Source organism: Polypterus senegalus, chromosome 14, assembly GCF_016835505.1.
Source record: "Polypterus senegalus isolate Bchr_013 chromosome 14, ASM1683550v1, whole genome shotgun sequence".
Classification (NCBI taxonomy): Eukaryota; Metazoa; Chordata; class Cladistia; order Polypteriformes; family Polypteridae; genus Polypterus; species Polypterus senegalus.
In genome coordinates this window covers 1,812,773-1,825,907 of record NC_053167.1, presented here as the reverse complement: position 1 = coordinate 1,825,907, position 13,135 = coordinate 1,812,773, and the positions used below count along the sequence as shown (strand labels likewise).

Genomic DNA, 13,135 nt, shown 5'->3' with positions numbered 1-13,135 from the left:
GCCACCAACCCCCAGATTTTTCCCTGCAGGTTGGAATGGCAGCAGGGCTGGATGCAGATTAAAAACAGCACCTTACAGCATGAGGTAGAAGGAGAGCATTATAAGTGGAGCGCTTCTTGGTGGCGTCAGCTAAACTCGCTTTCACACTCAACCCCCACCTTACTTCACAGCACCGCCTATATAGATAATTTACTAGCATGACCGAAAGCCCCCATGTTACCATAATGTGTTGCTTGGATATTTAGCTAGTGGCCATCCCTTTGAAAAGGTAATTGTCAATGACTATAATAAATGTAAAACACTTGAAGGTGCTGTTTTTTTTTTTTGTGGTTTTAGATAAACTGCTAGCATTGTTAGGAGGGCCCACACTTTACTTCTGAGGTTGCAAATGCTTGTTTTACAGATTCTCCAGAAATGACTACTTACATTATAATGCAATTTCCCCTCTTATACAGCAATTCCTGCAGATGGAATAAAAGCATTAAATCATTCACTTCATTAACTTACAAAATCACTTTAGCATTCACCAATTTTTTCTTTTTGTTCAGTGTGATTGAAACAATTGGCACTTTTTAAAATGTTTATTACTAATTTGCTGTGACATTTCTATTTCAGAATGGATACTTTGTGTTCTACCCTGAATTAAATACACACACTTTACATCCTTAACCTCATATAAAAGCAGATTCTTTTAACTCTGTACTCACAAGGAACTATCAAAAGAAAATCACACTTGTCTTGTTACTTTTAATGCTGGCTTACACTCCCAAAACCTAACAGCTATTTTGACTTTCTTCTGTTTTCATGTTGTTTTATTCTGTTAATGGTTCTTTACTGGGGACAACCTGAATATAATGTTGTTTTTTTTAGTTCAGAACATCTTTATTAAAGTTAAAAATATGTTATCTTCATGGCACGACTGTTTTCTTATGTAAGTGGCCATGTTGTATATGTAGCTTACAAAATGCTGCTAAGCAGAGATAGATGGGCGCGCACACTGTGATGTTTTGTTATGATTGGAGAATAAATTAATTTATTGTCTTCTCTTTAATATTCATTTTTGGATTTTTGTGAGTAAAGAGTTTTGAGCATTGCAAAGGTGCTATATAAATAAAATGTATTATTATTATTATTATCCATCCATCCATTTTCGAACCCGCTGAATCCAATACAGGGTCACGGGGTCTGCTGGAGCCAATCCCAGCCAACACAGGGCACAAGGCAGGAACCAATCCTGGGCAGGGTGCCAACCCACCGCAGGACACACACAAACACACCCACACCCACACACCAAGCACACACTAGGGCCAATTTAGAATCGCCAATCCACCTAACCTGCATGTCTTTGGATTGTGGGAGGAAACCGGAGCCGGAGGAAACCCACGCGAGACACGGGAGAACATGCAAACCACCAACTTTAGTTGTTTGGATCTGCAATCCCAAATCACCAGGAAGTGCGCGATGCTGAGTTTACTTTGACCTGACTCAGGAGAAGAGAGTGAAAAAATGTAATTAAAGGGCTCAGAATATGAAGCGTGATCAGGAAACTATGCTTCAAGAAACTATGTCCAGGGTCGATACCAGAAAGACAATCCGATCTTTCATCAAATCAAAAAAGTAAATCGACAATCAAAAGACATAGGCCTAAAAATAAGTTAAGAGAACAGTTAGGAGAATTTATGTACAGAATTACACACTAAGTGTTAAATCAATCCAAATTTGGATAAACAAGAAATTCCAGTGATGACCTTTAATTCGGTCACACCAATGAGGTCATGTGTCATGCATACTCTGGGAATGCTGTGAAATTTGCCTAAGCAACAGCTGATGTGAATATCACAAAATACAAATTTCAAATGTGGTCATGGGAAGACGATACAAAAATAATAAGTTTCAAGAAATAGTCAGTCATTTTCCAACCCATTATATCCTAACACAGGGTCACGGGGGTCTGCTGGAGCCAATCCCAGCCAGCACAGGGTGCAAGGCAGGAACAAATCCCGGGTAGTCTGCTTTGTTAGTCTTATGGGTAGAAGAACTGTTTATGGTTTCTGATCTTTGTTTAGAGTTTGATGAAAGACAGCACTGACATATTGCTGATGAAATCAGGTTACTGAACAATCTTCTGATCATGTAAAACATGAACATTTAGACATCACAATAGCTGCAAAAGACGTACAAAGCAAATATTGTCACAATAAGTAACTGTGTCATAAAAAATTGGAGCTGGTGATTCAGTGTTTACCTTTGTTCAGAACTCTGCTTTATAAAATGTAGTCAAATCAAATACTAGATTTATTATTAAGTGTATGTTTGCTCTTTTTGTCATCTGGCATTGGTTATAAAAATGTAATGCCATCTTTCCTTTTTTTTTTTTTTTGGTGTATATGCTCTTGTTTATTGGCAATGCTAAATTAGCCCTAGTGTGCAGATGTGGGTGTGTGTGTGTTTGCCCTGTGATGAACTGGCACGGGTGTGTTCCTGCCTTGCTCCCATGCCAGCTGGAATAGGCTACATGTTCTGATTGAATCACAATTTTTATAACTCTCCTGGTTTTTTGTATTACTCTTTCTCCCTCCCTGTTTATATTGTTACAGCTGCTGCTTACACACAGAACATTTTTGATATATTGGTATTGTGACAATAAAGAGTCCAAGACATCATAATGGTTTGGGGCAGCCACCTGTATATTGTTTTTCCCGGCTGCAAAAGTCAAAATAAGTAGCACGATGTGCATAGAACAAGAGTCCAAAACAGATCTGATCACAATAGACAAAGATGGCGGCTTTAAAGGCCTGTATAGGAAGTGACATCATCAAAATCCGAAGTGATGTCGTCTGGAACGGAAGTGACGTCAGCAAAGGGGTCGACACAGGAAGTGATGTCTTCTGAGGTGCCGGAAACTTGTAGGATTTTCCAGGAAAGGCCTGTAGGGAACTGAGAAAGACAGTCGGATGTTTTATTACAATTACTCGGGCCCTTTAGCTGCCTCCTACTCGCACGTGTGTGACAGTAATTAACTACGAGTAGAACAGATATATAGTACTCTCCATAATGAGTTGAGATAAACACACATTTTTCCTTGATATATGTTGTGAATGGAATCCGGGCACAGACAGGCAGACATGTTGTTTTCCACCACCACACGTTTATTTACAAATATTCACAAATAAGTTCAAGTGCACCACAAACCCCCAAAGTCCTGGCCACACAATGCCTTCTTCAGACCGCCTCCAACACTGTCTTCTCCTGCTTAGTCCTTCTTCCACCCGACTCCAGCACCGAATGAAGGGAGGCGGCCCCCTTTATCCTCACCCGGATATGCTCCAGGCGCTCCCCGGCAATCACCCGCCGACACGCCTCTGTGTGGCGGAAGTGCCTGCTGTACTCCCGGAAGCACTCCGGGTGTCCCTGCTTCTCTTCCCCCCAGCACTTCCTGGTATGGCGGAGGTCCAGGGTCTTCAAGGCCTCGGGGCGCCCCTGGCGGTGACCACAGTCCCCTACAGGGTTGGGCTTCCAAGCCCCCTACCCATGGCCACCAGAACCACCAGGCTGGCGGCCCCCACGTGGTCCAAGGTGGGCGCACGCCCTCTTCCGGTCCTTCATGGCATCCCGGCTGGGTCATCGCCCCTGGCATCCCTGACAATGTATAACTTATACCTTGATCCCTGTACTCCACATTTTATAATTACAAATCAAACAAGTCAGACATGATTAAAGTGCACATTGCAGCCTTTCATTTAAGGGCATTTGCAGACATTTCAGTCATAGCCTGTAGAAATGACAACACGTTTTATGCATGGTTCCATCATGTTTGGGATAATTCATGTCGCCAGTGAATTATAGTATAAGTCTTCCACTTTTTATAAAAAAATCACTGTGGTATAAGCTGAAACCGGCCAATATTCCGTATTTCATAGAGCAGACACTTGCTTTTGATTAGAGTTAATATATCTTATACTGTATATAAAGCAGGCTGTAACAATCTTGCTGTCTTGTATGTATGTTATCATCCAGTTGACGCTCGGAACGTTTCTGGTGTGCTCCGTAAAAGCAACCGACAGTTTTATCATGAAAAATCCGTAGTATTATTTGTTTGTCGTTTAATATTTGGTTTTGTTAACTATATTATATTTAGTTAAATATAATATAACTATATTATATATAGTTATAATATCTTGCATTATTCTTATTGTAACAATGTTTTAGTGGTAATAGAATTAAATTCAACCTAATCATAATATTAATTTAATTGACGTTTATTTCTTCGTCGTCAAAAATTCTGCATGTAAAAACTTATTACTACACTACAAAACAGAAAATAATCTGTCAAGTAGTGCTTTTTTAATTATATTTTTCACAAAACAATTTAAAAAAAGCTTTATTTTCCTCCTGGGCGATGCTGGATATTTCATCTAGTTTTCTTGACAAAAAAAAATGTTAGGGAAAGATTCCAAGGCAGGGAAAGTGTTGGAGAGACAATGATTGTCCATATTTTAACGCATAGTCAATCACATGTAAGCAGGAGAACGCAGTGTCGAGTGCCTCACTGATTACACCATCCACACCCGGAGCTCCATCTGAAATAAGACCGCGGCAGAGATGTGAGCTGCTCTGTTTGCTTTCTGTTTTTCTTTCTTTGTTGATATAGAAACACTGGTTTTCATCTGTAACATTGACGACAATGATGAAAAGTCTTGAAAAGTCACTAGAAGCTGTGAGTCGTTAACAGGGTTGCCTTCTCCTTTATTTAAAATAGTCATTTTATCAAGAGCTGGATGCTCCTTTGAATTACAAAACAGAGTAAATTCAGCCTTAGTTTCCAGGGTAAGGGACCCTTAAGTGTGGTGTCACCGTCAGCTTCTGTGAGTTCCTCTTACGTGTTCCAGTTCAGAAGTGAGCTTCCCATTTCCTGCTGTTGTTTTTAGGGTCACAGTTTCTTGTGAAGTGGCATACTTCGAGTATATGGCTGTATGGGGGTACGTCTGACTCCCTTACACTTCCAGTGACCTACTGGGTTGTTTCTTGTTCTTAACAATTGTAGCTCTCTCCTGAAAAGAGAGAAGAAATTGCTTAAAGTCACCCAAGACTACTTGTCCTTTTCCTGAGGGCCTTCCTCCCTTTCTCTCAGCTTAGTCTTCACAGCTAGGCCGAAGATGACTATATAAATACCTCAATTACGTCACAGAAATACGTAATGTTCTTCCAAGACTTGGAAAACATCCATACATACGAATTTAATCCATAGACTTAACTGTAACTGTTGTTCTTAGGTATAAATGGGAAAAACTAAAAGGTGCAAGCAATAATTACTTCATTTATTCGTTCATTTTGGAAACTGCAAATTTTATTGTATGATATTTTATTGCCACAGCTGCTTTGATCTCATTCGTGCACTCATTCACGTTGATGGTACAGAATTAAAAGTGGTGTCCCTAAGATATCAGTGCAATGGTGGGCAGCAATGGTCCTCAATGGTCACTTGAACAGGGCTTCAGAAGTCCATTGTTGAGAACCTGTCAGAAGAAAAACTATCTCAGGATCACTCCATCAATTATGGTTAAAGCAACTCTTGAGTAAAAGGCATATGATAGTATTTAAAGGACTCTGAGACCATGAAGATAAAGATTCCCTGGTCTAGTGAGACAAAAAGTTGAACTCTTTGAGCAGAACTTTTTCTGGCAAAGGCCATGTACTTCCCATTACCTGCCTAATTCCATCCTTACAATGAAGCATAAAGGTGGAAACGTCATTCTATGGGGGTGCTTCTCAATGGCAGGGACATGGAGACTGGTTAGAATTAAGAGAAGGATAAATGTAGCTAAATACAGTGATGTCTTTGAAAGAAAAAAACAACTCCAGAGTGCATGAGGCCTCCAATTGGGGTGATGGTTCACTTTTCAGTACAACAATGTCCAAAAGCATACAGAGAGGACAATTCCAGAGTGAATTCAGGGCAAATCTCTGACTGTCCTTGAGTGGCCACTCAAAGCCTAGGCTTAAACTCCTTAGACCATCTGTGACGAGGCCTGAAGATGTCAGTTTACAGACGCTTGCCATCCCATTATAGGTTATTGAGTGTATATTAATGGACAAAAATGGCAAATATATTCTGATCTTGAGGATGTTGTACAGAGTGAATTTGCAAGACTGAGAAACGGTTGCAAGGTGGTCAGTGAACGACAGCTGGTCATTGAACACTCTTCCAAGAGTGCATACTGATTAGGCAGGTCTTAGAGAGATAATGAGCGAAGCTGAACAGAGATGGTGGTGCAGAATAGACAAACAAGCTGGGATAACAAGAAGGTCTGGATAGTGCTCCTTATCCAGGTTGTAATATCATTGAGACAGGCAGAGATTCTAGCTGATACCGTGCGGTCCTGTGGAAGGAACAACAAGTACAGCATAGCGCTCATGTCAGAGTCCTTGAGACTGGATGGTAGCGCATAGTCAGGAGGTGTTTAGAGAGAAAGGAGAGGACTCAGCACTGACACTTGGGGCACCTCTGTGCTTACTGCTGCACCCTTGACATCTCTCTACTCACCAGGACACGCTGTAGGATCTGCCCAAGAGGTAAGACTAAAACCACCCGAGGGCAGCAACACCAAGGTCAAAGAAGGTGGCAAGGAGGATCTGATGGTCGACCGTGTCAGAGCCAGAGGAGAGATTTAGAAGGATGAGGATAGATGACATGTTGCGAGTAGAGCCCTCTTGGTGTAATCATCCCCCTTGAAGCCTGACTGATTAGGATAAAACAGTATATAAATGATCATGATATAAAACTAAGCTGATAAGCTGGTTAAGTTTGCTGATGCCACTAATCTATGTGAAATGGAATCAGCAGAAGCATTACAGAATTTAGACTTGGGCAGATATACGGCTGACTGTAGCAGTAGTATTACTGTCATGAGTACAGAGTACAGTAGTTCCAAGTAAATAATATTACTGGTAGATTTGAATACATACTGTGGACTGAAACTTGAAAGAAGACCTCATGAAAAGGACATAGGAGCTTTAGTAGATTTGTCACTGTCCACATCCAGACACATAGAAGTGACTAAGAAGGCCAATTAGATGTTAAGTTACATAGCAAGGCACTAGTGAGGCCTCATCTACAATACTGTGTACAGTTCTGGTCGTCTGTTACTTCAAATGAGAACTTCAACAAGATGGAAGTTGTTCAAGGAAACATTTCATACAAATGTTAAAAAGAATTCTAGGAGAGCCTGTAGTGATGGCAAATGCAAATTTTATTTTTGGTGTTCAGTATGTCCCATGTAAAGTTTGCTTGCTGTTATTAGTCTTTCAAAATATTTGGGGCTATTTCAGGGGATTGAATTTGATGTGGTGGGGCATTGTGGGTATTCTAGTTTTGTGTGTTTGTTTATTGTTTCCCTATGTAAATACGTTTGGAGATTCTGCTGGAGAAACTTTTTTTATTCAAACTTTCCAACTGTTTATTTAATAAAGAAAAATTACCTTCTAGAGATTTCAACAACAAAGATTTAGTTCTATAGCATCAGTGAAGAACAGTGGGATTTTCTGATCGTGATTTGTAGATAGATAGATAGATAGATAGATAGATAGATAGATAGATAGATAGATAGATAGATAGATAGATAGATAGATAGATAGATAGATAGATAGATAGATAGATAGATAGATAGATAGATAGATAGATAGATAGATAGATAGATAGATAGATAGATAGATATTTGCATGCATGCATGGATGGATACTTTATTAATCACAAGGAGAAATTCACATACTCCAGCAGCAGCATACTGATAAAAACAATATTAATTAAAGAGCAATAAAAAAAGCAGTACAAGTTAAAAAATGCAGGTATAACAGTCTATAATCTTGTATAGTGTTAATGTTTACCCCCCCGGGTGGAATTGAAGAGTCGCATAGTGTGGGAGAGGAACAATCTCCTCAGACTGTCAGTGGAGCAGGACGGTGACAGCTGTCTGTTGCTGAAGCTGCTCCTCTGTCTGGAGATGATCCTGTTCAGTGGATGCAGTGGATACCACTGCATAGAAGAGGGCGCTCACCACAACCGTCTGATAGAACATCTGCAGCATCTTATTGCAGATGTTGAAGGATGCCAGCCTTCTAAGGAAGTATAGTCGGCTCTGTCCTTTCTTATACAGAGCATCAGTGTTGGCAGTCCAGTCCAATTTATTCATCCAGCTGCACTCCCAGGTATTTATAGGTCTGCACCCTCTGCACACAGTCACCTCTGATGATCACAGGGTCCATGAGGGGCCTGGGCCTTCTAAAATCCACCACCAGCTCCTTGGTTTTGCTGGTGTTCAGTTGTAGGTGGTTTCAGTTGCACCATTTAACAAAGTCCATGATTATGTTCCTATAATCCTCCTCCTGCTCACTCCTGATGCAGCCCATGATATAAGTGTCGTCAGCGAACCTTTGCATGTGGTAGGACTCCAAGTTGTATTGGAAGTCCGATGTATATAGGCTGAACAGGACTGGAGAAAGTACAGTCCCCTGCGGCGCTCCTGTGTTGCTGACCACAATGTCAGACCTGCAGTTCCCAAAACACACATACTGAGGTCTGTCTGTAAGATAGTTCATGATCAATGCCACCAGGTATGAATCTTCTCCCATCTCTGTGAGCTTGTCCCTGTCACCCATGGAGTGTAGATTAGTGTGGGGCACAACAAGATTGCCAGAATCAGAGGACCTTAGTGGGCGGACAGGCACATAGTGATGGAGAAGGTCACTGATGTAGTTTGGTGCAAGATCGTTTAAGGTTTTGTAGGTTATTTGAAGGATTTTATATTCAATTCTGTAAGACACGGGGAGTCAGTGAAGGCGGAGCAGGATGGGTGTGATGTGCTCGCTGCTGCTGGGTCAAGTGAAGACTCTTGCAGCCGAGTTTTGAATAAGCTGGAGCTGTGATATAAGATTAGAGGGGGCACCTGCCAGCAGCAAGTTATAATAATCAATGCGGGATGTGATAAAAGCAGGGACAAGTTTCTCAGCATTAGAAAAGGAGAGGAAGGAGCGAACACGGGATATGTTATGGAGGTGAAAGTAGGAAAGTTTCTTAATGTGGTTTATGTGGGTGGAATAAGTAAGGGAGGAATCAAAATGACACCAAGATTCTTTGCAGTAGAGACAGGTCTGATGAGATCACAGCCAAGGTGGACTGGGAAGGAGCTAATTTTATTAAGTTGCACTTTAATCCCAATTTGCAGGAGTTCAGTTTTGTTGCAATTTAATTTTAAAGAGTTCTGCTCCTTCCAGGTATTAATTTTACTGAGGCAGGTTGTGACCTGAGAAAGCTCTGAATGAAGTTCCACTTTTAACATTGAAGTAGAGTTGAGTATCATCTGCATAAAATGATAACCCAGTCCATAGCTACGAATAATATGGCCAAGGGGAAGCATATAAATACAGAAGAGAAGAGGGCCGAGGACAGAGCCCTGAGGAACTCCTTGTGTGACTGGCGCCGAGCTGGATCTGCTGTTGCCAAGACTAACAAACTCTTGCCTATCAGTCAGATAGGACTTGAACCACTGGAGGGCAGTGCCAGAGATACCCAGCATGTTCTCCATTCTGGACAGTAGAATGTCATGTCTGACAGTGTCAAATGCTGCACTGAGGTCTAACAGAATTAATATGCTGGTTTGTCCAGAGTCTGCTGCCATAAGCAAATCATTGGTTACCCGTAACAGAGCAGTTTCACAGCTGTGCTCCTGAAACCAGATTGAAAGGGTTCCATCAAATTATTAGAAGTTAAGTAGTTGGGGAGTTGGGAGGCTACAACACGCTCAAGAACTTTTGACAGAAAAGGTAAGTGGGAAATAGGCCGAAAGTTGTTAGGATTGTCAGCATCAAGACCAGACATTTTTAACATTGGGGTTACAGAAGCGATTTTAAAAGTGAGTGGCACAGAGCCAGTGTCAAGGGATGAGTTTATTATTGTTGTAGCAGTTGGGATTATGGCATGAAGGCAGGATTTAAGTAGTTTGGTGGTGATGGGGTCCAGTACACAAGTAGTCGGTCTCATCTTACAAAGCAGGTTATTAACAAACGCAGATGTGACTGGTGAGAACTTAGAGAAGGAGCTGGATGGAGTGGGAAAACAGGAAGAGATATAAAGAGATGATAAAATTATGTTAGCTGCAGACACCCGTGGCCCTGTAGTTGGGATATAGCGGGTTGGATAATGGGTGGATGAATTATTTAGATCTTTAATTTTGTTACGGAAAAAGTGGAGGAATTCCTCACAGACTTCAGTAGAAGAGGTAGTTAGGCCAGATGCGGGTTCGATTAGTTTATTAACTACAGAAAACAAAACCCTTGGGTTATCGTGGCTAATTTCTATTTTTCTGCCATAATGGGTGTTCTTGGCAGCAGTTATTGCTTCTCTGTAAGCTCTTTGGTGGTCAGAGAAAGCCTGGATGTGCACGGTGAGGCCAGTCTTACTGTATGTGACATTCTCTCAAGGCGTCGGCCAACTGCTTTCGTAGATCGCAATTCTGAATTATACAAAGGAGCTAAACGCTTAAAGGAAACCTCCTTATTTTTTAAAGGAGCTGTTTTATCCGATGCTGAATGACGGGCTGTGTTATAGTGGTCAACAAGGCTATCTAGTGTTGACGGAATAGGTCCAGACAGTAAAAGATCAGAAATGGATCCAGAAAGGATAGAGGGACAGATACTGTATTTTTAAGGTTTCTGTAAGAAATTTGCTGTTTTTAGATAAGAGGAGGGAGAGGTAATGAGACAGTGAAAAGTACTGCTTTATGGTCAGAGAGTCCAAATTAGTGCTGTAAATGTTGGCAACAGATAGTCCAGAATTACAGATCAGATCCAATATATGACCACCAGAGTGGGTGGGAAAATCAAAATGTTGTGTCAAGTCAAAACAGTCCAGTAAGGATAGGAATTCATTTCTCAGTTTAGATGTAGTAGAGTGAAATCACCGAGAAGGATAATTCTCTGAGAGTTAAGAGCTTAGGTGGGTTAAAAGTTCAATCAGATCAGATAAGAAGGATGCATTGTATTTTGGGGGACAATAAAGAACAATGAGTGAGACAGGACCTGATTCTGTTATTAGTTTAAGAATCAGGAAATCAAAAGACAATGGACAATCAATTGGGATTTGTTTGATGTTTAAGTCTACTCTGACAATTACTGCAAGTCCACCTCCTTGTCTTGAGCTGCGGGATTCAGTGTGGAGAGTGAGTCTGGGTGGATTTGCCTCCGTGAGAGAAGTACATTCGTCTTTGCTGAGTCTCCGTTAGACACAGTATATCAAGTTTGGTGTCAGTGATGAATTCTGACAGCATCAATGCTTTGCCATTGGGAGATCTCAAATTAAACAGTGCAATATTAGTTAATGAGGCTTCCTTTTGCACAGAGCCGTGATCTGAGTTTATTTTCACATAATGTAAATTCGGCACACTGACACTTCTATTTCAAGGGCCATGAGAAGGACGGCATATTCCTGAGCAAATACCGTCAGTTGTCTTTTCATTCGCAGCCCGGCGGTGGCAGCGACCTGACCCGCGTTGTACATATTTCAGGCACCGCAAAATCCCAGCGTCTTTTAGGATGTTCCAGTCAGACCATTTGCTCTGGAGAAACTAATAAGAAGGAGTTTGTCATGAGAATATTTTAGGATGATAGTGAGTCATACTTATCTGAAAGCAATGGAGAAGCAGCACAGCACAGTGGAGCCGTTGGGACAGACGGGTGTGGTAGCGTAGATGAACGGTGATAGCAAAGAAGCAGAAAGCATAGCAGGAGGAGTTAGCAGGATTTGGAAGTTTCAGTATACAGTCAATAAAAGACTTTGAAACTTATGAAATGCTTGTAATTCTACTTCAGTATACCACAGAAACATCTGACAAAAAGATCTAAAAACACTGAAGTAGTAAGTTTTGTGAAAACCAATACTTGTGTCATTCCCAAAACTTTTGACCACGACTGTACATAGATACATACATACCATAGATAGACTTCATATATTTATTTCTCAGAAGAATTTGTGTCTGTGTCTCTCCCACACAATGGTCTGGTTGACTATGAAACAGAAGACACAGAGCGTAACACAGAGCGTATAGACCAAGCTGGAGTACCATTGCATGGAGCACCACCACCTTCACATCTTCTGCAACTCTATGATAGCCAATGGAATTTTCAGCACTGTGGTGTTCTGGGCTGATAACATCACTTCAAGAGAAACCCATCAAATCAGCAGTCTAATTAAAATGGCAAGTTCAGTAATGTGATGCTTTCTGGGCTCCCTGGAGGTCATGGCAAAGGAGAGAATTGAAATAAAACTGAATGCCATTATGAACAATGCTGCACATCCTCTCTCTGACATACAAACAGTGAGGACTTTCAACCAAGAAATTATACAGCAGAAGTGTGTCAAACGCTACAGGGGCTCCTTTATACCAACAGTAATACACCTACATAACTCCTCACTCGAACTGGGATTGCCAAGCAGTGGAGTAGCTGGGATTGCCAAGCAGTGGAGTAGCTAGGGTGGCAATGGGGGACATCTGTCCCCGGGCGCAGCATCCATGGGGCGCCAAATTGATGTTAAATTCCCTTCCCCATTGCATTTTGGCAAACAGGAGGGGGCGTGAAATCTTCAGTGGTCCCCGGGCGCTGAAAACCCTAGCTATGCCTCTGTTGCCAAGTCAGAAGTTTTCTTTATTTTTAATTTTCTTCTTTGTTCAGACCAAAGTGTGTGTATTTATTTATTTAAAGATCTTGTGTAATAAACCAAATTCCCCCTGGGGACAAGTAAAGTTGTATTATTGGTCAGTAATAAAAAATTGGTCTTAAAATAAAAGTAATAATCGCCTCTCAAACATAAGCCTTCAATCATATTGTGCTCTGGCCTTCCATTTGACACTCACACCTCTCCGTTCTCCTCTTTCTTCACTCACTGAGTGGTTTAATGGTACATGTGTACATTAACATGATTACAGTAGTGCAGACCATATAGTGACAAGGTACTATTTTACAGACTCATTCAGTAAACTTGATCCTGCTTTTGAGCTGCTCTGTTCTGTATTTTAGCATACAGTACTGTTTTATGTATTGTAATATAGGTGAACAATAATATTTAAAATTATCAACAGCATTT

The 13,135-nt window shown here is 41.1% G+C and overlaps 1 protein-coding gene across 1 annotated transcript in view; it reads left to right on the top strand.

The window, feature by feature from the left end:
• The window catches only part of ada (adenosine deaminase), a 131,412-nt gene that overhangs the window by 36,392 nt on the left and 81,885 nt on the right, over positions 1 to 13,135 (top strand). The gene's annotated exons all lie outside the window — the stretch shown is intronic.